Here is a 21,304-nt window from a genome sequence, read left to right as displayed (position 1 = left end):
GGCATCCGCAGGAGCAGAGGGGCCGCGGGGCCCGCGGTGGAACAGGCCGGGCTGCCCGGGCTGCCGCGACCGCTGTCCTCGGCCCAGCGCTGAGACTGTCCTGAGAAGAGTGAGGGACGAATCCAGCTAATCACGGCTTGAAAAGAGTGGGGCGGGAGAATCGTGCTGTTACCTTTTCATGGGACAAAGAAAAAATGCTGTTAAGTGATCACAAGATCAACCAAAGCGTAACAGGTGGACGCAGAGAGCTCAGTCATGGTTAACTCAAAAGGAAGTGGCAAGCGCGCCGAAATAGCTCAGTTGGGAGAGCGTTAGACTGAAGATCTAAAGGTCCCTGGTTCGATCCCGGGTTTCGGCAGTTGCCTTTTCATTTTAATTTGAAGGGTCTCAAATTTCGGAAGACCTCTGTCCATAATACCTTGCTTCATTCATTACCGCCCAAGTGAAACCTGAGACTTCAGGAATGATCCAGAAATAGAAACAGCCCTCCCGGCTTTTCCAGAAATACTGAAAAAAGTAACAGCTCTGCACAGCCGCTTCCGGGCTGCTCCGGCGCTGCCGCGCGTGCGCAGTGCGGAGACTGCCACCCGGGGAGTCCCGCAGCCGGGGGCGCGCGCCAGGCCCCGCCCACGCCCGGGGAGGCGAGACGGTGGCTAACTGGTGGCCGTAGGTGCCGTTTTGTGGGCAGGTGTGGGAAAGGAGGCTGCAGGGGGAGCTGGTGCGGTTGGTCTGTCCAGGGCACGAGAAATATTATTCCATTCGGCATAAGTATCGGAACCAGGGGAAAAAAGCAAAACCCTGCAGCTTAGTCAAATGGCCCCCTTCTGGCACTGCCCTTGAACGCAGGATGGTGCGCGGAATACGGGTATTTACGATTAGAGGTGCTGGCGGGCGGGTCGGGGTGGCGCCCCAGGAACTTGCCCAGTGGTGAGGGCATGGAAGATTTGCAGCTCCGTAACGTTTCAAGTTAAACAACAAGTTAATCAGGGGCTGGACCATGGGTTCTCAAAGTGTGGTCCCTGGACCAGCAGCGTCAGCATCACCTGGGAATTAGAAATGCAGATTCTCAGCCCCACTCCAGACCCACTGTATCTGGATTTCTGTGTGGGGCCGAGCACTGGGTGTTTAAACAAGCCCTCCACGTGATTCCCTGATGCAGCTCACGTTTGAGATCCACCGATCTAGAAATTCCTTCCTTTTTGTGAAAGAGCCCTTTCCTAAGACTGTGTTTCTGAGCCATTTGTTTTTCCTTTTGCTGTCTTATGGCGTGAAATAAAACTTTGACACATACTCAAAATCAATTTTTCTGAGGATTTTTGCTTTTGCATTGGATGGGGGTTGGGAGGAGGGTACCAAGGTGTTGGGGAAAATGGAACAATTTGGTCAGGCTCCGCTGCCTGGGAGCCGGTTCAGGGTAGTTCGGTAAACATTGTGTGTGTGGGTGGAGTAGGTGCTGCCTGCTGGGTGGCTCAGCTTTGGCTGGTGTTTTACTGCCTTGGGCGCCTGCCCTGTGTGGCCATGTTTCTGCAGACCTGCAGCTTCCAAGAACCGTGTGGCCTGTTACCTAGCTCATAGACCTGCATGAAGGGGTCTGGTGACCCAGCCTGGCATGTGAAGGGTTTGTGACCCAGTCTGTGAATGGGCTTGAGGGGTCTGGGAGCTCCAGACCCAGCCCTAGCTCAACCATTGGCCTAGTCAGTGCAGGATTACCAGCAGGTAAAAGAGCCACGACAACTAGCGTGGTCGCCTAGCTTTACAATTGGCGTCACAAACAGGATTAAGAGCTAGACAATTGGCACTGTGAGAAGGATTCCAGGCTTTAGCCTTAGCCTCACAGTAGCCCTTGTTGTAGCCAGACACAAGGTCATCAACTTCCCCAGCTGCCTGTGGAGCTCACCCTAAGGCCGAACTAGGTGGTGTGGAGTAAAGAAAATGAAGGCCTGGGCGCCTGAATTTATATTGAATATGTCATGAGTGGACGGAGGTCATAAGGAACCAAGGCCGAACACGTTTGTGTCTTTCCACAATGTCAGCCTTTTATTAATGCAAGGATCATAAATATCAGCCATGGGCTACTACTACTACTACTACCACCATACAAATTGTTCCTGTAGGGAGCAATTACCTAGGTGCTAACCAGTTCACTTGGTAGGTAGTCACAGCTGCAAGCACACAGGCTCAAGCTGCTCACCACTGCATTCACTTATTATTCAAAATACTAATAACAATACAATTAAGTGAGGGAATAGAGAAAGAAAGCAAGAGTGTGAGTTAATGAACCAGCCGATGTGCACAGAGGTCAGCTGGTTCCATAGGATGTCTGGTTTCGCTGGGAAGGTCAATGTCTTGCAAGGAGGTTGTTTACTACTAGTTTCAGTTTCCTTAGCATGACTGACTCCATTTTGTTTCTTAGCTTAAGTGCTTCCATTTTATATGCTCTATACAGTATGACTCCTGGGAACCGAGCCAGGACCCAAGGATAGAAGTTGCAGAAATTAAAGGAAGGAAGAAGAAATTGCAAGCTACTAGTGTCACTAGAAAATGGAATAGTCAGCTTGGTGAGGTGGTGAGTTGCAGGTCAGCAGCTGAAAACAGTCAACTTGTGGGATTGATTTATGCATTAGGTCTCACTTGTTTTCTGGTTCTATTGTTTTGAGAAGGAAAGGCAACTCATATTCATGAAATACTGTGTGCTCACAGTTATTCATTCACTAATTGGACATTGCAAAGCTACAGGACTACACCAGCTGGGTGAGTGCAATAGCTACACTAATTGACTGGTTAGGCAATTCATAACTAAAGCCAAAACATTTCATTATTTTAGGTATACTAAGTTTCCATTTGTATTGTCAGGGCTAGGGCTCAGACCTTTCAAACCCATTGTATAGACTGGGTCACCAGACCCCTCACACACAGGTCCACGCTACATAATTGGGAAAGATCCTGGGAGCCATCGGCAGATGACACGAGCTCAGTCCTCAGCTTCCTCGGCAGATGCGGCAGCAGTGGCTTATAGTAGATCCAGCAGCAGCAGCGGTGGCAGCCTCCCCGTGGCCCCCCTGGGGGTGTCCAGGGCAGGGGGGCAGGGGATACCGTGGAGCAGAGCTGTTCATCCTTCATACTTAAGTCTGTAACCCAGGACACCTGGGTACACACAGGCATCCAAAGACAATAGCCAAGGAACACCTGGGCACATGTGCATATTTATATCAAGTGCTCAGCCAGATTCCGAATCCCTTGAGGGATCCTGACCATTTATCTTTACTTTCTCTACACTGACTTATACAGCAGGCTGGCTTCCTGGGCTATTATTGTAGACAGGGGGTTGGTTTCCTGGGTGGGCTGCTGCAGGTTGTAGGTCAGAGTTCCATTTTTACATATGGACTGATCCCTGTCCATTTGTGTATTTAGTCTCTCAATATATATTTTACCTTAAGAAGTAAAGTTTAAAAATGTAATCTGATCATTTTTTTTACTGTCTTTCACTGAAGTGTGATGTGCTCTGCTAGATGTCAGACACTGTGGCTTCCCAGGAGTGAGCACTGAGAAAGACCGAACACCAGGTGTCTCCTAGGAATCCCACGGATGCCAAGCAGCTCCGTGACAGGGCTTTATAACTAAGGAGGCTGTGAAGGGTGAAGGGTAGAAGTGTGGAGTCAGCCCTTACTTTAGAAAAGAAATGCTTTCAAAGGAAAAGAGCACCATCATCATTAAACATTTATGAAAGCTAATGCTCAGCCCAGCTCTTTTGTCAGCAGAAAGGTTGTGAATGTTTACCCTTGCTTTGGGCAGTTTATCCAGGGTAGGAGGAGAAGGCATTTTCTGAAATTTTCTTGGAAAGCTTTTTAGACAGGAATCTTGGACATCTGGCTGTCCGTGGAATTTCTAAGGTGACATGCATACATGTTGTGGAGTAAACGTTTATTTCTTAATTGTTCTGGGTACTATATTCCTTTTAGGCCAGAACTATAACATAGTGAAGCTGTCATGACTGTTATACACAATAAACCAGATGAGCATTTAATAATTCATTGAGGCCCTTTGTGTAATCAATGAGTAAATACATTAATGCCCATTTTATAGTCTTGGATCATATTTCTACTCTTTTAAAAATATGGTGGTTTATGGTTGTTTACTTTCATGTTATAGTATTTGTCATATATCAAATTAATTTGATGCTGAGTCCTTGGCCAGAAATACAACTCCTGTTTGGATTTGCTTCAGATTTCAGGAATATGTGGATTCTGTACAATCATCTTTAATATGTGGTGCCAAAATGCATTACTTCATTTAGCTCATTTTTCTAATATTATCTTGGAGGACCGTGCAGTCCCTGGCTATTGGAGTCTAATGTTTAGAAGACAAGAAAATAGGCTGGAAACTCAAACAGGACAGACTAAGGGCAAAACTCTTCTTTATCCCAGATGCTCAAGTCACATATTAATTTTGGAAATTCCTTTTTTTTTTTTTTTTTGTGGCTTGCCAGAATTCCAGTCATGAGTTGTCTTAAAGCAGGGAGCACAAATTTTTACTATTCATTACCTAAATATATTCTACAATGCATTTTGTGCAAACCTTCTTCTCCCATGTAATTCACTGACTCCCTAGATCAAAGTATCAATAATAATGACAGTCATCATTTATGGAGTGCTGTCTATGTACCAGGCATCTGACAAGCACTCGTCACACATACTACCATTAAGCTTGTCAATAACCCTTTTAGGTAGGAGGCATAGTTGAATATAAATAAATGAAAAAAATACGTGCAACATTGGAGTGCTGCTGTGAAAAGCCAGCTAATTCTGAAACGTATTAAAATGGAACATGAGCCATAAAAATAAAGTAGTGGTTCTTCTTTTATACATTGCATTAGCAATATCCATGTTAGAGCATTTTGTTCAGTTTTGATGAACTCAACTTTAAAAGAAAGGGCTGGGGCCGGCCCGGTGGCACACTGCTACACTGCGCCGCTTGGGAGCGCGGCGGTGCTCCCGCCAAGGGTTCAGATCCCACATACAGACCGGCCGCTCACTGGCTGAGCGAGGTGCGGACGCAACACCGAGGGTTGCGATTCTGTTGCCGGTCCCGGTCCGGTATGGGCATGACACTGAGGGTTGTGATCCGTTGCCGGTCACGAAAAAAGACAAAAAGGAAAAAAAATAAATAAATAAAAGAAAGGGTTAACAAAGGATAAAAATATTATTAAGAAAGAGAAGATTAATTTTAAAAAAACAATACATGAATATGAAGTAGATTTGCCAAGAAAAAAGAAGCTAAGGGCAAATTGATTATTGTCTTTCAATTATTGTTTTTCAGGAGTATGTAATATTCACGGAGATTCCAGAAGAAAAAATGGGCTTAGATGAAAGCAGGAGAGATTTCTGTTAGATAAAGACAACTGTTTGGCAGAGGTGATAAGAGATTTGACTTAGTTTTGTGACAGGAAAGTGTCTGTCTGAGATCGGGTAAGCTACCGTGTCTCTGTTGAATAGATCTGTCTGTAAGAGGACTGCTAGCTAACTTTTGGCACTTATGAAAAATCTTCTTCTTTTGTGGTTGCAGCTTCTAGTAGTTCAGCAAAGAAGGGGATGGGGTAGCGTGAAGTGTACCAGTGCAGGCAGAGATGGCAAAAAGCATGGCAGCTTCACAGAGATGAATCCTCTTTTCTCATTATCTCTTAACATAGCGTATGTTCAGAAGCAAAACCGGCATCTTTTCCCGCCACTATGATGAGTTAGGGTGCACATCACAATTACGTATCCTTGTCAGACAGGCACACACACAAAAAGCACACCTTTCAGCCTGAGATAAACCAAAAGAACACCTCCCACAGGATCCTCCTGACTTGTTAGTGTTCCCACACTAAATGAAGCTGTCTTAGTCCATTTTATGCTACTGTAAGTAACTGAATAAGAGAAAGTTTCCAACACATGAACTTTGGAGGACACATTCAAACCAAAGCAGAAACCATGAGACTTTCCTGAAAGTTATTGATTCTGTATCAAATAATTTTATCCATGACTAGTTAATGTTGATGTCTGAAGATATCTGGTGACCTCTGTAAATAAAATACTGTGACATAATTGCTGTTTTCCCATCATGAACAGACTAACTGTGAACTAGGTGACATTGCTCATGTTGTGTGTAGATGTGGGTGTATTTTGATTTTTTTGGTCTATTTCAGGGTTTCCTGTTTGTTTTCATTTTGTCTTTTGAAAGCTTGGCCTCCCTTGTTAAACTTCCATGCAAGTCAATTACTTTTTGTTTTTCTGAATGCTTTTCTCAGAGCTGGTTCCAGTGTAAAATATCTATTTAAAGATGGATTCAGTGTTAGAAAAATAAAAATCCGGGACTTCAGCAGAGTTTCAGGTGAATCAACAGTGGGAGAGTTGAATGTACAAAGCAAAAAGCAGTGTGCCATGAGAATTCAGAAAAGAAAATTGCCATCCCATCTTTGGTGGCTTTGAATGAATGGAATACGCATTTAAAGATGGAATGCCTGAGAATTGTTGTTAGGTGTGGAGACCTGACTATGTTTAAGGTGTTACCACAGGAATGCACACTCTAAAATGACGTATCCTGATAAAGGGGGCACATGCATGCTGCCAGTCTGTTTCATGTTGGAGCTTTGTGATTACCTGGAGGGAAATTTGATAGGCAAAGAATACTCCATTAAATTACCTAGGAAATGGGTATCGCTATAGGTATATAAACTTACCTGTATGACGGCAAATGACGGGGCAGGTGATTTCCTAAACTTCAGAATCCTGCCTCTGGAGTCTCTTCCAGGGCAATGGCCTCCGTGTGGAGACAGGACAGAGCCCTTTCTCTCCACACTTATGTGGTTCTCTTCATAGTGTTTCTGTAGTCTCTCTCATAGTCACGAAGTCCATATAGTTGTTGGCGATTTCTCAGGTGGTCTCTTAAATAGGGAGCCCAGTCCCAGGAGAATGTCCTTCGAGCACTTGGACAATGTGTACAGAGGTTTATTCTCTTTCTGCAGCCCTTCATTCCCAGAGCAGAGCATCCATTCTACAATTTCTCCTTTCTTTCTTCCTCCCCATCCTGGTTTCTGTTTCAATCTCTCTCTTCCAACTCAGAGTCTATTCTCACTTTTAAGAGCTGGTAACTTAGTAAAATGTTTTAAATTGTTTAATTTCTTTTTTAGAATTGGTAATTGAAGTATATGGTGAGAAATTTAATCAGAAAGGGAGGTGTACAATGAAAAATAAATTCGAATGGTCTACTCTCTTAGTGTAGGATGAATTATTCCAGAAAAATTCGGTTTTATTTCTTTCACAAAAGGAAGGGCTGATTTGGTGCGTAGGCTCGGCTATTGAGTATGCAGGAATGAAATACAGGTATGTGGTAGCATAGAAACATTTCCCTTTTGAGAATTTTCTTATCAAGTTGATTTATAGCTCAAAGAAAATATAATCAGATGCTTGCTTATTCCACATCTTCTTTCTTTAGGGTATCCTCAATTCATACCCGTTCTTCAAATTGTCTCAGGTTTTGCCTCTTCATGAAACCTTTTCTCAATAGTTTAAGCTAATATTGAGCTCTCCCCATTTTGACTTCCCAGAAGGCTTGCTGTCTGTTATGCACTGGGCATGGGATCCTCTCCCATCATTCCTTCTGTTTTGAATGTGTGCTCGCTTCCACATGGCAAAATGCTACCTCCCCCAGGAAGGTGGCTTTGACTTTAGAAAGAGTTTCTTCAGAATTTCCATGTTCCAGCAAATACATGGGGGCTATGGGAATTTTGTAAAAGGTCATAAAAGCCTACTGAAGTTCTTCGAAAATGCAGGTTTTAAGGTGCCATCTGGTGGTGGTGGGAACTGAAATAGATCATGTGACCTGAAGTCTTTAGAGAGCTGTGGACCGATTCCCTTTAGAGGGTGGAGTAGTGTTGGACCCTCAGAGCAAAAGGAGAAAGGCACAGACAACAGGGAGAACCGAACTGGGCAGGCAGGTGGAGGAGCAGTCCATTTTCTCCCCTAAGCTGGTCGGGCTGGGTGTGGAGACGTAGTTGGCAGCTTGCAGGACTGAAGTTGGAGGAGCAGTCCATCTTCTCCCCTAAGCTGGTGGGGCTGGGTGTGGAGACGTAGTTGGCAGCTTGCAGGACTGAAGTTGGAGGAGCAGTCCATCTTCTCCCCTAAGCTGGTGGGGCTGGGTGTGGAGACGTAGTTGGCAGCTTGCAGGACTGAAGTTGGAGGAGCAGTCCATCTTCTCCTCTAAGCTGGTGGGGCTGGGTGTGGAGACGTAGTTGGCAGCTTGCACGACTGAAGTTGGTGGATGGATCTAGCATGCTGTGGGAAAGCCTCAGAAACGGGTCTTTGTCCCAGGCATAGAAAATGCAACAAGGGAGTCAGAATGCAACTTTGTTCCCTTCAGTATGAGTTTTCAATTGCATTTGTGGTGGGCATTGGAGAGCCTGTAACCCTCAGCCAACCTGGCTGAAGAATCCAAGTTGAGGGCTCAACACAATGGTCTATGGTTTGTTTGTACCCCTGTACTCTTCCATTGTAATAAAAACAGAGGATGCACCAAAATAATTTGCTTTTCCCCCCAATTTTTAGTTTAATTTACACATTGTAATTGTATGTACTTATGGAGTACAGTCTGATGTTTTAATACATATATAGGTTGTATAATAATCAGATCAGGGTAGATAATGTATCAGTCACCTCATGTGTTTATCATTTCTTTACGGTGAAAACATTCAAAAGCCTCTCCTCTAGCTATTTGCTTTTTTCACTCCAGCAGGTGAAGAGGGAGAAATGTGGTCCAGCAGGAGGCAGAGGAGGAGAGGGCTGAAGCCAAGGTGCTGTGGCCGTATGTATAGAGCACATATGGTGCAGAGTGGCCAAGAGCACAGCCCCTGAGTACAGGCAAGCTGCCTGGGGCTGAGCTTGGGCTCGACATATTGGCTGTGTAATGTCCATAAATTCTGGAACCCTTCTTGGTTTCAATCTCCCCATCTGTAAAATGAAAAAAAAGAAAACAAAAAAAAAAAACTTATGTACAGGGGTAGTGTGAGAACTAAATGAGACAATCCACACAAAGTACTTAGCACGCAGCACCAGGCAGGTACTTCATGCTTGGTAAGGACTCTCTGCAAGCTCCTCTTTTCCTGCAAGACTCTAAGCATCAGCTCCTCTCAAGTCTCCAGAAAAAATCAGATGTTCCTTCCACTCTGTGTTCCCCATACCTATCCATATAATCATTTAGATATTATTCTATTGTATATTATTGGTCTGTTTTTCGGAACAGCTGCTATTATCTCAAGGTCAAGATCAATGCAGATAGCAGAAAACACATAGTAGGTGCTCAATGCATATTCGTTGAATAAAAAATAGTACATCTGCTCCTTTTTCATCCTCCCGGTGGTGGCTCACCACCACATCATAGTTCTTGGCTGTACTTGTTTTTATTATATTCCCTAACAGGAGAATTACCCTTCCCAGAGTCTAGACTGAGGCTCCTGTTCCTCTTTGATGTCTTATATCACCTTGCCCTGTGCTGGAAACACTTTGGGTTCTCAAGAATTGCTTGTTGATGTCTACTGATTTGGCAATAAGCAACTTTTTCAGAAGGACTAAAAAGGTTCTGTGGTTAAGATTATGAATGATTTTCAGTGTTTTCTTTAGTATCTGTATTTAAATTTTTTTCTCACTTGCATAATCTAAAAAAAACCCAAAAAAACAGAGGGGAATAAAGACCCTGCGTCTTCTTCAACAGCAGAACAGGAAGCTGGAACACTTTTGTTAGTGCTCCAAAAGATTATGGCATTGTCTTAGTCTAACAGAGACAAGTTGAGGCATTTTGGGGACCACAGTCTGCCAGAGGGCACTAACCCAGGTTAATTTAGGTTGTAAACCCATGAACAAGGATCATAATCAGACGTTACATGGTTGAAGTTCAATAAATGTCCTAACAGCGACAGTAGCATTCTCTCCATCTTCCAAGTTACTTAAAATGTTGTGACTGTTATTTTTAAATGTAAGGTTTAAAGAACTTTCTAGTTAGACAGGGTTTAGAAAACCTTCTAGATGTAACTGAGAGATCTAAATAAAGGTTTTATGTTCAGACAGATATAAAGAAACCAAACGGTCCAACACAAATAGAAACATGCCTTAATAATGGAAACGTTTTACTTAATCCGCGGATTATCAGTTCAATTATCCTTGTGGGGTTACCAGGATACGCAGGTGTTGGTCTTCAGTAGGTGCACCTGGGAGGTCCCCTTTGACAAGCAGCTGCTGGACATCACAGGCCCTGGCAGCTCTCAGGACATTATTCTGTCCAAATTCAATGTTAAATCATCAGATCCAGACTGTTTTGCACACCGCAACCTTGAGGGTTGGACCTCTCAACTCTGGATCCTAGACTGTACCTAGATTGCTGCATATTTCTGAGCATATCCTTTTTTCATTGGGCCCTAAATAAAGGGCTCAAATTTTCTAGGTCTGGAAGGGTTTTGTGTTACTTACTAGCTTCTAAGCTGGTAATTGAGACCATTTGGGAAGCACAGCCAAACTTTTCTGTTGAGCTGAGGGTTAGGCTATTTCTAGCTAACACCTCTTTGGGATGCCTGATGAGGAGCAGGATTGATTTTTATTAACTACAAAGCCTCTGTGGGGTGGCAGGAAGTGCTTTCCCTTGAAGAGGGCAACCTAGGCTGAGCTATGCCATTTAAAAGTACCAATATATTATAAGTGCTTGTTTACAATTAATCATGCCCTGCCAATCTGAGGGTATAGACAGGGTCACAGTATTGGGAATAACTCAAGGTTTTTTTGGCTTTTCCCCCAACTATTTACTGAGGACTTTGGGAACTGGAAAGAATCCCACTTGTAACCTGCAGGTGTTTCATGTGTTTTCACAAACAAATCTCAAATTGTCAGCACCACAATTGGACTTCTAGTCCACCAGGCTTCCCTCGTCTCCTGTTTGGCCTCCTGAGCCCTGCCACAGTTCTGGGCACTGTCATAGACAGACCAGTGCCTTCAGGGTGCTGAGTGCTGTGTTCTGCACAGGAGAGCTGCTGGTGGCCCTTGAAGCACCCTTGACTGACAGACCTGTATGAGGACAGCTTCTTCAGCTTCCGGCAGAGTGTAGAGAAAGTGAAGGTAAATGGTCAGTCTCCCTAGGGGGATTCAGAATTTTGCTGAACATATGATATAAATATAACTGTGCATGTGTGCCCAGGTGTTGGGAAAATATAGGAAAATGGTCAGGGCCCCTCAGATGTTCAGAATCTTGTCGAGCATTTGATGTAAATATGCACATGTGCCCAGGTGTTCCTTGGTTATTGTCTAATGTAATTGCGCATGTGCACCCAGGTGTCCTGGGTTATGGACTTAAGCATAAAGGATGAGTGGGTCTGATCCACAGGGCCTGCCCCTGGGGGGTGGGGGCATGGGGAGGCCACTACTGCTGCTGGGGGCTTTTGCTGCCAGTGCCCTGGGGTTGCCCCGAGAGGCCACCACAGCTGCTGCTGAGGGCTGAGCTTGTGTCATCTGCCAACAGCTCCCAGGATCTTTCCCAATACCCTAGCATGGACTGGCATGTGAGGGGTCTGGTGACCCAGTCTGTACAATGGGTTTGAAAGGTCTGAGCCCTAGCCCTGAAAATGTAAATGGAAACTTAGTATACCTAAAATAATGAAACATTTTGGCTTTAGTTATGAAATGCCTAGTTTTGAAGAAATAGAATAATTTAATCAGGCTCCCCTCGCCTCAGGGCTGGTTGGGGGTGGTTCAGTAAACATTGTGTGTGTGTGGGGGGGGGTGGGGGGGTGGAGTTAGTGCGCCTGCACAGCACCGCCACTTTGGCTGGTGTTTACTGCCTGGGGCAGCCACCATCAGCGCAGCCATGCTTTTTCAAACCTTCGGCTTCCAAGGACCTTTTGGTTTGTTACCTAGCTCATAGACCTGCGTGAAGAGGTCTGGTGACCCAGCCTAGTGTGTGTGGGGTCTAGGGACCCAGCCTGGCATGTGAAGGGTTTGTGACCCAGTCTGTAAACGGGCTTGAGGGATCTGTGGGCTCCAGACCCAGCCGGTGCAGGATTACAGGCAGGTAAAAGAGCACGGCAACTGGTGTGGTCGCCTAGATTTACAATTGGTGTCACAAACAGGATTAAGAGCTAGACAGTTGGTGCTGTGAGAATTCCAGGCCTTAGCCCTGGCATCACACCTAGCCATACAATTAGCGTAGCTATTGCCTCAACCCGACAACTGGTATAGTCATTTAGCTTGAAAACAGGTGTTCCTTAGCTATTGTCTGATGTAGATGCCCGTGGGCACTCAGGTGTTCCTGGGTTATCAGACTTAAGTATGAAGGACACATGGCTCTGATCCACAGTGACCACCCCCACCCCCAGAATGCCCTGGGGTGGGGCACGAGGGGGCTGCTACTGTTGCTGGAGGCAGTTGCTGCCAGGGCCTCCGGGATGTCCTGGGAGGCCACTGCTGCTGTTGGCTCTGCTGGAGGCTGCTGTGAGCCGCTACCGCTGCTGAGGACTGTGCTCACATCAGAATGAAGCATGTCAACTCTGCCAACAGCTCCTGGGATCTTTTTCCAATTACCTAGCTTGTGACTTGTGCCAGCTGGGTCACCAGACCCCTCACATACATGAGGGCTCTGTGACCTAGTCTGTACAGACCTAGTCTGTACTAAGGGTCTGAGCCTTAGCCTGACACAGAACATCTTTTCATTGGGCTGGATGGAGTGACAGACACCATTTCCATGTTATTTCTCCATATTATTTCCTTGGTACTCATAGTAACAGTGCTTCCTCCTTATTTAATCAAAAACCTAAAGTTCCTTTGCAATTCAACTCATGCAAGTTACTTGTCTTGGACATATTCCACCATTTAATCAAACATGCGATACACCCTTAATCTCAGTGACATATTCAACTGAGGACTTGTGGACATATAAAATTGTCTGCATGAAATGAGGGATGTAGAATATGTCCTAAATTGTACATATTGACTGAAACCAAATTCCTCAAGTAGAGTCAGATAGTTGGACATTCCAGGCAGCCTAATAATGTGGGCAGGCTGCAGTCTCTTCATATGTTTGTAGAATATTTATTCAACACTTATTTGGATGGTGTGGGGGAGTGTAAGGAAGATGAAAAATTGTCAGGCTCCCTCAGCTGTTCGGAATCATGCCGAGCATGACCTAGCCTGTTTGATGTAAATATGTTAACGGTGCACGTGTGCCTAGGTATTCCTTGGCTGTTGTCTGATGTAATTGTGCATGTGTATCCAGATGTCCCTGGGTTATCTGACAAATATAAAGACGAACAGTTCTGATCCACAGGGCCCCCGGGACACCCTGGGAGGCCTCCAGGCGACCACTGCTGCTGGCTGCTGTTGCTGCTGCTGCAGAGGCTGGGGGCTGAGCTCACGTCCAAATAAAGCATGTCAACCTTGCCAATGGGCTCCCAGGATCTTTTCCAATTACCTAGCTCACAACCTGCATATGAGGGGTCTGTGACCCAGTCTGAATGGGTTTGAAGGGTCTGTGACCCAGCCTGACAGGGAGGGATGAGGATGTGACAGCTAATGGCAACTCTCAGTCCTGATGTTTGAGAAATTAACTTCTGCCTTAGAATTTTCCTACCTTACTCAAACAAGAGTTTAAATTAACTAGACCCACCCTCCCTAGAAGGTACTTTAGCAACTTTCAGATGTTGCTTAAGAATGTTCTTTGAAGATCTCTCCCCTAACCAGAGCAGCTTATTGCAGAATAGTAGAAAATGTCCTGACAGACCTCTACTTAACTGATTGGCCTGTGCTTCTCATTACTTCTTTCAAACACATTGACTGATGGTAAAAGTCCACTGCAAGCTCACGGCCATTCTCCAGTATCCAGCACACTTCTGCTCCTGGAGGTTGAGTTGAATACTTGCCAAGAGACATTCTATTGCTGCTCTTATTCCCACACCTATTTTTGCCAGTTGTACTTATTATTGTAGGAGGGTGAAAAGCAAAAGGCAAAGAAATAATTGGTGTTTTAAGGAAAATTGACTGCCTTGGAAAGACTTAATAAAATGACGTCACCAGCTGAAACATACCATATACGTGTTACAGGGGCTCAGCCCCCTGACCTGTTGTACTGTCCATTCAACTTGACCTGAAAACATAATAGTTCTTCCTTTGAGCAGACATCAGTGTTTGATTTCAAGGGAAACTTATTTGATTCGTTTCACTTTGTAAAAGTAAGAGAGAGAAGGGGCTGGCCAGTTAACCCAGGTAGTTAGTGTGGTGCTGATAACATCAAGGTCCAGGGTTTGATCCCTGTACAAGCCACCAAAAAAAACCAAAAACAAAAACAAAAACAAAAAAACCCCAGAGAACTGAACATGATGGGGTGGCTGATGAAGAAAGATACATTAAGAGGTTGGGGGGAAATTGTGAGTATAGAAAGAGACTACATTCAACTTGTTTCATAAGAATTGAATCGTTATGATCTTGCTCCACTGGAAATTATGGAGGATGCATCACAGGTGTAGTTAATGTAAGAATGTTAATCAGCCAGTCTATACTCAATGAAAGTATACATGCAAGGGCACTTCAAAAAGTTCATGGAAAAATAGAATTGAAAGATAATACAAATCTTTCCATGAACTTTTTGAAGTTCCTTCATACATCAAAAGATTTATAAAAGAACAAAAGGTTACACGTTTTAAAGTAAAATAAATTATTTAAGGTTCTTATGCTTTTTCTTCATGAGTCCCTGCTTTAGCCAACTTTTTCAATGACCTGACCTGCTGACCAACTCTAGCTGAGTTGTATTTAACATAACACAATCTACTGTGGCACCAACTCCTGTAAAGGCACAGGGAGCACCCCTCCCCCTGCAGTGAGACTGGAATGAAAGAGTCAGGGTCTCCCTTGACATGAAGGAAGGACATGAAAAAGATGGGAAGTAATTCCTAATGCTGAGGGAAGGAGCCTGATTTGTCTGCTAAGGCTGCCATAACAAAGTACCACACACTGAATGGCCTAAGCAACAGAAATTTATTGTCTTACAGTGCTGGAGGCTCAAAGTCCAAGATCAAGGTATCAGCAGGGCTAGTTCCTTTTCAGAGATAGGAGAAAGAATCTGTCCCATGCCTCTCCCCTAGCTTCTGGTGGTTTACTGGCAATCTTTGGTGTTCCTTGGTATTTAGAAAAATCATCCTGATTTCCGCTTTCATTTTCATGTGGTATTGACCTTGTGTGCGTGTCTGTATCCAAATTTCCTTTTTTAAAATAAGGATGCTGGTTATATTGGATTTGGGCCCATCCTATTCCAGAATGACCTCATCTTGGTTAATTACACTGGCAGCAACCCTATTTCCACGTAAGGTCTCATTCTTAGGTTCTGGGCTATGGATTTTGGGGGGACACAATTCAACCTGTAACAAAGCCGTACTGAGGTTCTCCAGAAACAACCCCTGAGGCTAAACCAAGAGAAGATCCTATTATTTCTGGGCAGGGGGAGAAAATCAGTGACACTGCACATGAGCTCAAAATGCAACAAAATCCTCTTTTCACTGAAGGACAGTCACGGAGCAGCCAGCACCTTAACAGGGGCTCTGCCTGCACTCCCCTGCCTTCTCGCACAGGACACCTCCTCCACCTGTCTGAAGGGTCCCAAGGCCAGTGGCTCAGTGGTGCCAGCCTGACCCTGTACAGCTAAGAGCAGGCAGACCTGTGGCCCTGGGCACAGGATTCTCTGCAGCCACGCAACCTCTCCATCCCGAGCAGACAGAAGGCAGTATACACGGCTGGCTCCCTGGCATCCTTGCCCTGCTTTGCACAGTGCTGCTTGTAATTATTCATCCATTCTGAAGGTGCAACAGCCCACCGAGCTTCCCTGTGCCTGAGGAGCTTGTGCTGGGTTGACCACAGCTTCAGAGAGAAGCAGAGCATCAATAAATCTTCATTTCAGGTGCCCCAGTCACAACTGGCTTTATATATAAAGGGGGAGGTATTAGCTCATTTTACCTAATTTAAGTCCACAGATGAACTTCAAATCCCTTTTTTCCTCTTCTCTCCTTCTCCCAAAGTGGTTTCTAGATTTTGTATATTCATTCATATGCATGAGAGTTAAGTACCTGAATGGTTACTCTTGCAAATTGTTGGATTTGGGCTTGGGGGAAATGTAAAATGGTCAAAAATGAAGTCCTCAGAACATCTTCTGAAAAGTAAAATTATTTTGGGTCATTTCTTCCCAGCCCCAGGAAGCAGGGAAATTTAAGTAATAGGAAGAAGCACATTATTGTACACGTTTGCAGCAGAGCATTAGGGGCTCAACTGGGGGTTTATGTGCAGGAGAAGGAACTGATTTCTCACCCATTAGGCTGGGGTAAGAGTGTCTCTGATCAGAGTGGTGCTGCTTAGAAATGGCAGAGCTATAAAATCTCTAATAGAGATTTAGCCAGGGGGATATGAAAATGGAAAATTTAATAATGGAACAATTGTTCTGCTTCCCGAAGGACTGAATTTCTCCCTGTAGAGACTGTGATGCACTCACTTTGAGGTCGGAGACACAAGGTCCTCTTCCACTAGCTGCATAGTCGCAGGAGGTAGCTTTCATCTACTCTCAGCTTCCTCCCAGACACAAAAAGTGTATCTCAGTGTTGCGGACCTTCACACACTCATTGCTGTGTGGACGGTGGATGTTCATTGTAGCTCAACTGTATCAGGAAAAACATGGACTCAACTCAGAGGGTCTGAGTCTCAGCTCTGCCAGTAACTGCATGGCTGTGTAACCTTTGCTAAGACTCTGAACTTCTTTGGGCTCATCTATAAAGTGTAAAGCAACACCTGCCATGCAGGTTTGTTGTAAGCTGCAAGTGAAATTGCTCATGCTCAAATGAGATCACATATGTCAACATACCCCGTAGGCTAGAAAGCAGCTCCATACAGATGAAAGTTGGCACTGTTTGTTATTATTCTTTTATTGTTTGGCATTGAATTTGCAATTACTCTGTCGAAAAAGAATAGCAATGAATAAGCAAAATGTAGTGTATCCATACAGTAGAATATATTCCTCCCTAAAAAGAAATGAAGTCCTGATACAAGCTACAACATGGAAGAACTTTGAAAACATTATGCTAAGTGAAAGAAGTCAGTCACAAAAGATCACATATTATACAGTTCCATTTATATGAAATGTCCAGAATAGGTAAAGGTATAGAGACAGAAAACAGATTAATTGTTGTTATGGCTAGGAGTAAAAGAGGGTTTGGGAAACGTTAGCTAATATGTAAGGGGTTTCTTTTTACAGTAGTGAAAATGTTCAAAAATTGATTGTGGTGACAGTTTCATGATTCTGTGAACATATCACTGAACTGTACACATGAGTGAATTGGATGGTATGTGAGTTACATCTCAATAAAGCTCTTAACACACAACAACAAAGCAGCAATTGGAATTGCCAAAGCATTCTTAATATGAAACAGTACCTCTGTCTCTTTGAACTCACTGAAGACATTTGGGTTCCTCTACCAACAATAATAGCAGCTAACCTCAGCAAGCTCTCATAAAATGCCAGGTACTGAGTTAAAAAGGGTATAAACATTGTCTGTTTCATCCTCACAACACAGGTTTTGTTCTTGTTTTACTCAGAGAGGTTAAGGAAGCCCTTGCTCACACAGCCAGTGGAGTTACCAAGCTGATGTTTGAAATCAAGCAGATGGACTCCACTGCATCTATCCTAACCACTACCCAGGCTGCCCTGTGCCTTCTCTGAGAGCCTATATTGAAATATCTTTACAAGTATGGGGTTCTATTCTATTCTATGAGCTTTCAACTAATTTTAGATGGATATGGCTAATTCTATTTAAATATAAATACCATGTAATTTACCATTAGGGGGGAAAAAAAAGCAGAATCTATCTTTCTTTGGAAATGATTATTACAGAAAGGCATAAACTCAGTGACTTTACTGCCAGGCGCATGTTTTGATCTGGAGATCATGCCAGAAAGATGTGGGTTTCTCAGCCTTTTCTTTGTCTACCCACCTCACTGGCAAGCCAGAGCTTCTGACACTATTTAAAGCCTATGTATATACCTGTTTTTAGAGGCAGAAAGAAGGTGGGTTATATTGATTAACTCTGGAGAATCTTTTAACATTTTTGTAAGATATTTAGGTCCCAATATTTTGCAATATAACTTGCCCTGCATACAAAAGGCACAACCAATCTGCAGTTTCTCAACACGCTGGAGATTGCTCTCCCCCTTGATGTGGGGTCGGATGCCGTTTTCCAGCCCTATGGCAGGCCTTGCAACCAGAAGAGATTAATTTTGTCATTACCCTTTCTCAATTTCTGCTTTTGACCAGAAAAAAGAGGTTAATTGTGTGCCATTTCTCAGGAGAATGAGGTATCAGCATTTTAATTCCTGATATTTTATGAATTGTGGGCAGCTAATTAAAACTTAAAGATTAGAGGAGCTATTTTGGCTAAGAGGCCATTTGCAAGACTGTGAAAGGAAGAGAACAAAGGGTTGTCTTTTCTTTTCATTCCTACAGCTAAATGAAACTTCATGCTGAAATACAGCCTTGGATTGTTTTGCATATTGAGTATTCATTGTATTGATCCTAATTTTAATTTTGTAGCAAATGGTACAATATCTGAAAAACATTGAGATTATTGAGAATGTTAAATAGCAAGATTTGTGTTTTGAGGCCCCTTCTGACCCTTCTTGACCTCTGAGAGACATCTTAAAGTCAGACAGACCACTTAAAGATTCTATTAGATGTCCTTAATTGCCATCTCAGAACTCAATATGTATTTAGATCTTCTCTTCTGTTCTCCCTCACAGTTAACTGTTTGAGTCACTCCATAGTAGATGAATGGACCTGCCTCAAGCCTTGGGCCTTTTCTTGGTTCTTCTACTATCTGGTTGACTTTGCAGCCATTGCAGTTTGGGGGGCATCACTGAAATCACCCAAAACCCATGTGTTTGGGATGTGAATCAGAGCAACCACTAGTCTTTAGCATACCTTTTCACAAGTTAGAAAAAAGACATCTTCAGCAGATATAGTCCCCACAGACACATTGCTAGGAAAGCTGAGTGTAGTTGGGGTTCACCCCTACCTGCCTCCTGGCAATGCTCCCTTGTGCAGTGCAAAACCCACACAACAGTGGACAGTAGCCATGACTCAAACAGTCCTTTTCATCTTCAATTGCTTAGGAACATGTCTCAATATGCATCTTTTTTGTTTGGTGTTGTCAGTACTGTTCTAACCAAGTGAGCTAACTGGCCAGTTCCCTTCAATTTGCTTCTTGATATAAAATCATTTCTTCTTCCTGAGATGAGGTTAGGTGAGGTGAGATTTGAACAAGAGTCCAAATATAAGCTCCTTGGGTGCAAAACCAGGCCTTGCTCATCTTTCATATCACCCTGTTATGGAAAAAGTAACCAAAGAAATGCAGACACTGAAAGAGTTGGAGAAGTCAGATGATTTATTATGCTGGCAGTTCCAGGTGAAATTCCATTCCAAATTCCTGGCCCCAAGTGCAGGGAAAACTGGGGTTATATACCTTTCTTGAGCAAGCATGCAAGCTTCCTTATTGGCTTTGTCTGTATCTAGACAGAGTTACTCAAATTGGGGCTTCACAACGTGGGTAAGGGGCTTCATTAAACTGGGCCACAGAAGCAGGAAATGTGGTTAAGGGGCCTTCTGCAAGCCAAGACTGCCAGTGTCTCACACACACAGGCCAAGCTGACAGACTCTAACCACAGAGTCACAGAAGCTAGAGATACAGTTAACTGTTAACCCTTAACATATTCTTAGGTGTCCCTTACAAGCAAGCACATTTTAGCTGTAAAGTTAAAATGGGGGGTGGGGAGGTGGTGGTAAGAAATTTACCTTCTGGGGTCCACTTCAACCCCAAGTTCCTAATTTTTTTCCTTCCATCCAAAATTGAATAAGCACCTATTAGGGCCCAGGAACTGTTATAGCTGCTGGAGATTCACCAGAAATGAGATAGACAAGGCTCCAGACCTTATAGAAATTATAAACTAGTGGGGTGACATACATTAAACAAATAACTACACAAGTAATTAATAATTTTCACCTGGGTATGTGCTGTGAAGTGAAAGCATAGGGGTCAGAATGTATCATTATCAGATCTGACCTAGACAGGGAGGTCATGGAACGTTTCCCTGAGAAGATGACATTTATGCTGGAACTTAAATGATAAATAAGAAATAACCAGGCTGGGGAAGGGGATGACCATGAGGCAAGAGAGAAAAAACATTTCCTTCAAATATGAGAGTGTGGGCAAAGGCCCTGAAGCTGGAAAAAATTTGGTGCAATCTAAGAATTGAGGTAAGACCAGCAAGACGAAAGCTCAGAGAGATTAAGGAGAAGCACAAATCAAGGTGAGACTGCAGGAAGAGGAAGAGGCCAAATCATGGGGAGCCTAGAGTGCATGCTAAGAATTTGGGACTTTATCCTATGAGGAGCTGGAATCTATTCAGATATTCAGTTTTAAGCAGAGACCTAAATTGGTCAAACTTGCATTTTAAAGAATAATACTGGTCATGGGAAATAAACCAAAAGGAGTGAAGCAAGAGTGGATGCAGAGATCTGTGCAGAGGCTGTTGTCCCAGGTCAGGCACAACTGTGAGTTGAATGTGGCATTGGTAAAAAGTGGAGAAATGTGGACAGTTTTGAGAAATTTTAGATGCAAAAATCAACAGAATTTGGCGATGGAGCAACCAAGGGGATAAGAGAAGAAAAGTGTCAAGGATTCCGGCATGAATAACTGGACAGCATTAGTGCCATTTCCTGAGCTGTGCAACATTGTGAAGTAGATTTGGAGAGTGAGATCACGAGATCAGTTTTGGACACATTGCACTTAAAGAGTGTGTGTTGAGTTGAGTTGAATTCACAGTTCTACATACATGGTTTGGAATGTGGCTGAGGGCAAGCGACGAAGCAAGCCGAGGTGCCACATTTTGGCAACAATTTTGGGTGGTATCAGTCTGCCTGGTTGCATAATTTTCCTGCAACAACACTTAGTTGCCCAGGCGCTGGCACAGAGATGCCCAGTGGTTGGATTCCTTGAGGGTGACGAGTAAGTCAGCTGGCTATGGGAAGAGGGAGGGTCCAGGGAATAGAGTATTTACAATATGATAATGATGGGCAATGGAATTTAGGATGAATAGAGACGGAAGTGAAGACTAAAGAGAAGCTGGAGAAGGCAGGGAGAAAGGAGAGGAACCATGGGGCTGGTAGTCCTACAAGACCTAGTAATAGTTGTGGTGAGAGGATGTGTTAGTTT

At 43.9% G+C, this 21,304-nt stretch overlaps 1 non-coding gene across 1 annotated transcript; it reads left to right on the top strand.

Annotated features, from left to right (window-relative positions):
* The first annotated feature begins 285 nt into the window (after positions 1-285).
* On the top strand, positions 286-358 carry TRNAF-GAA. The gene has a single exon. It is a non-coding gene; the product is annotated as a tRNA-Phe (tRNA).
* Positions 359-21,304: the final 20,946 nt, after the last annotated feature.

This window comes from Galeopterus variegatus, unplaced genomic scaffold (genome assembly GCF_000696425.1).
Source record: "Galeopterus variegatus unplaced genomic scaffold, G_variegatus-3.0.2 Scaffold42, whole genome shotgun sequence".
Classification (NCBI taxonomy): Eukaryota; Metazoa; Chordata; class Mammalia; order Dermoptera; family Cynocephalidae; genus Galeopterus; species Galeopterus variegatus.
The sequence above is the reverse complement of the archived record's forward strand: the minus strand, read 5'-3'. Positions and strand labels throughout refer to the sequence as shown.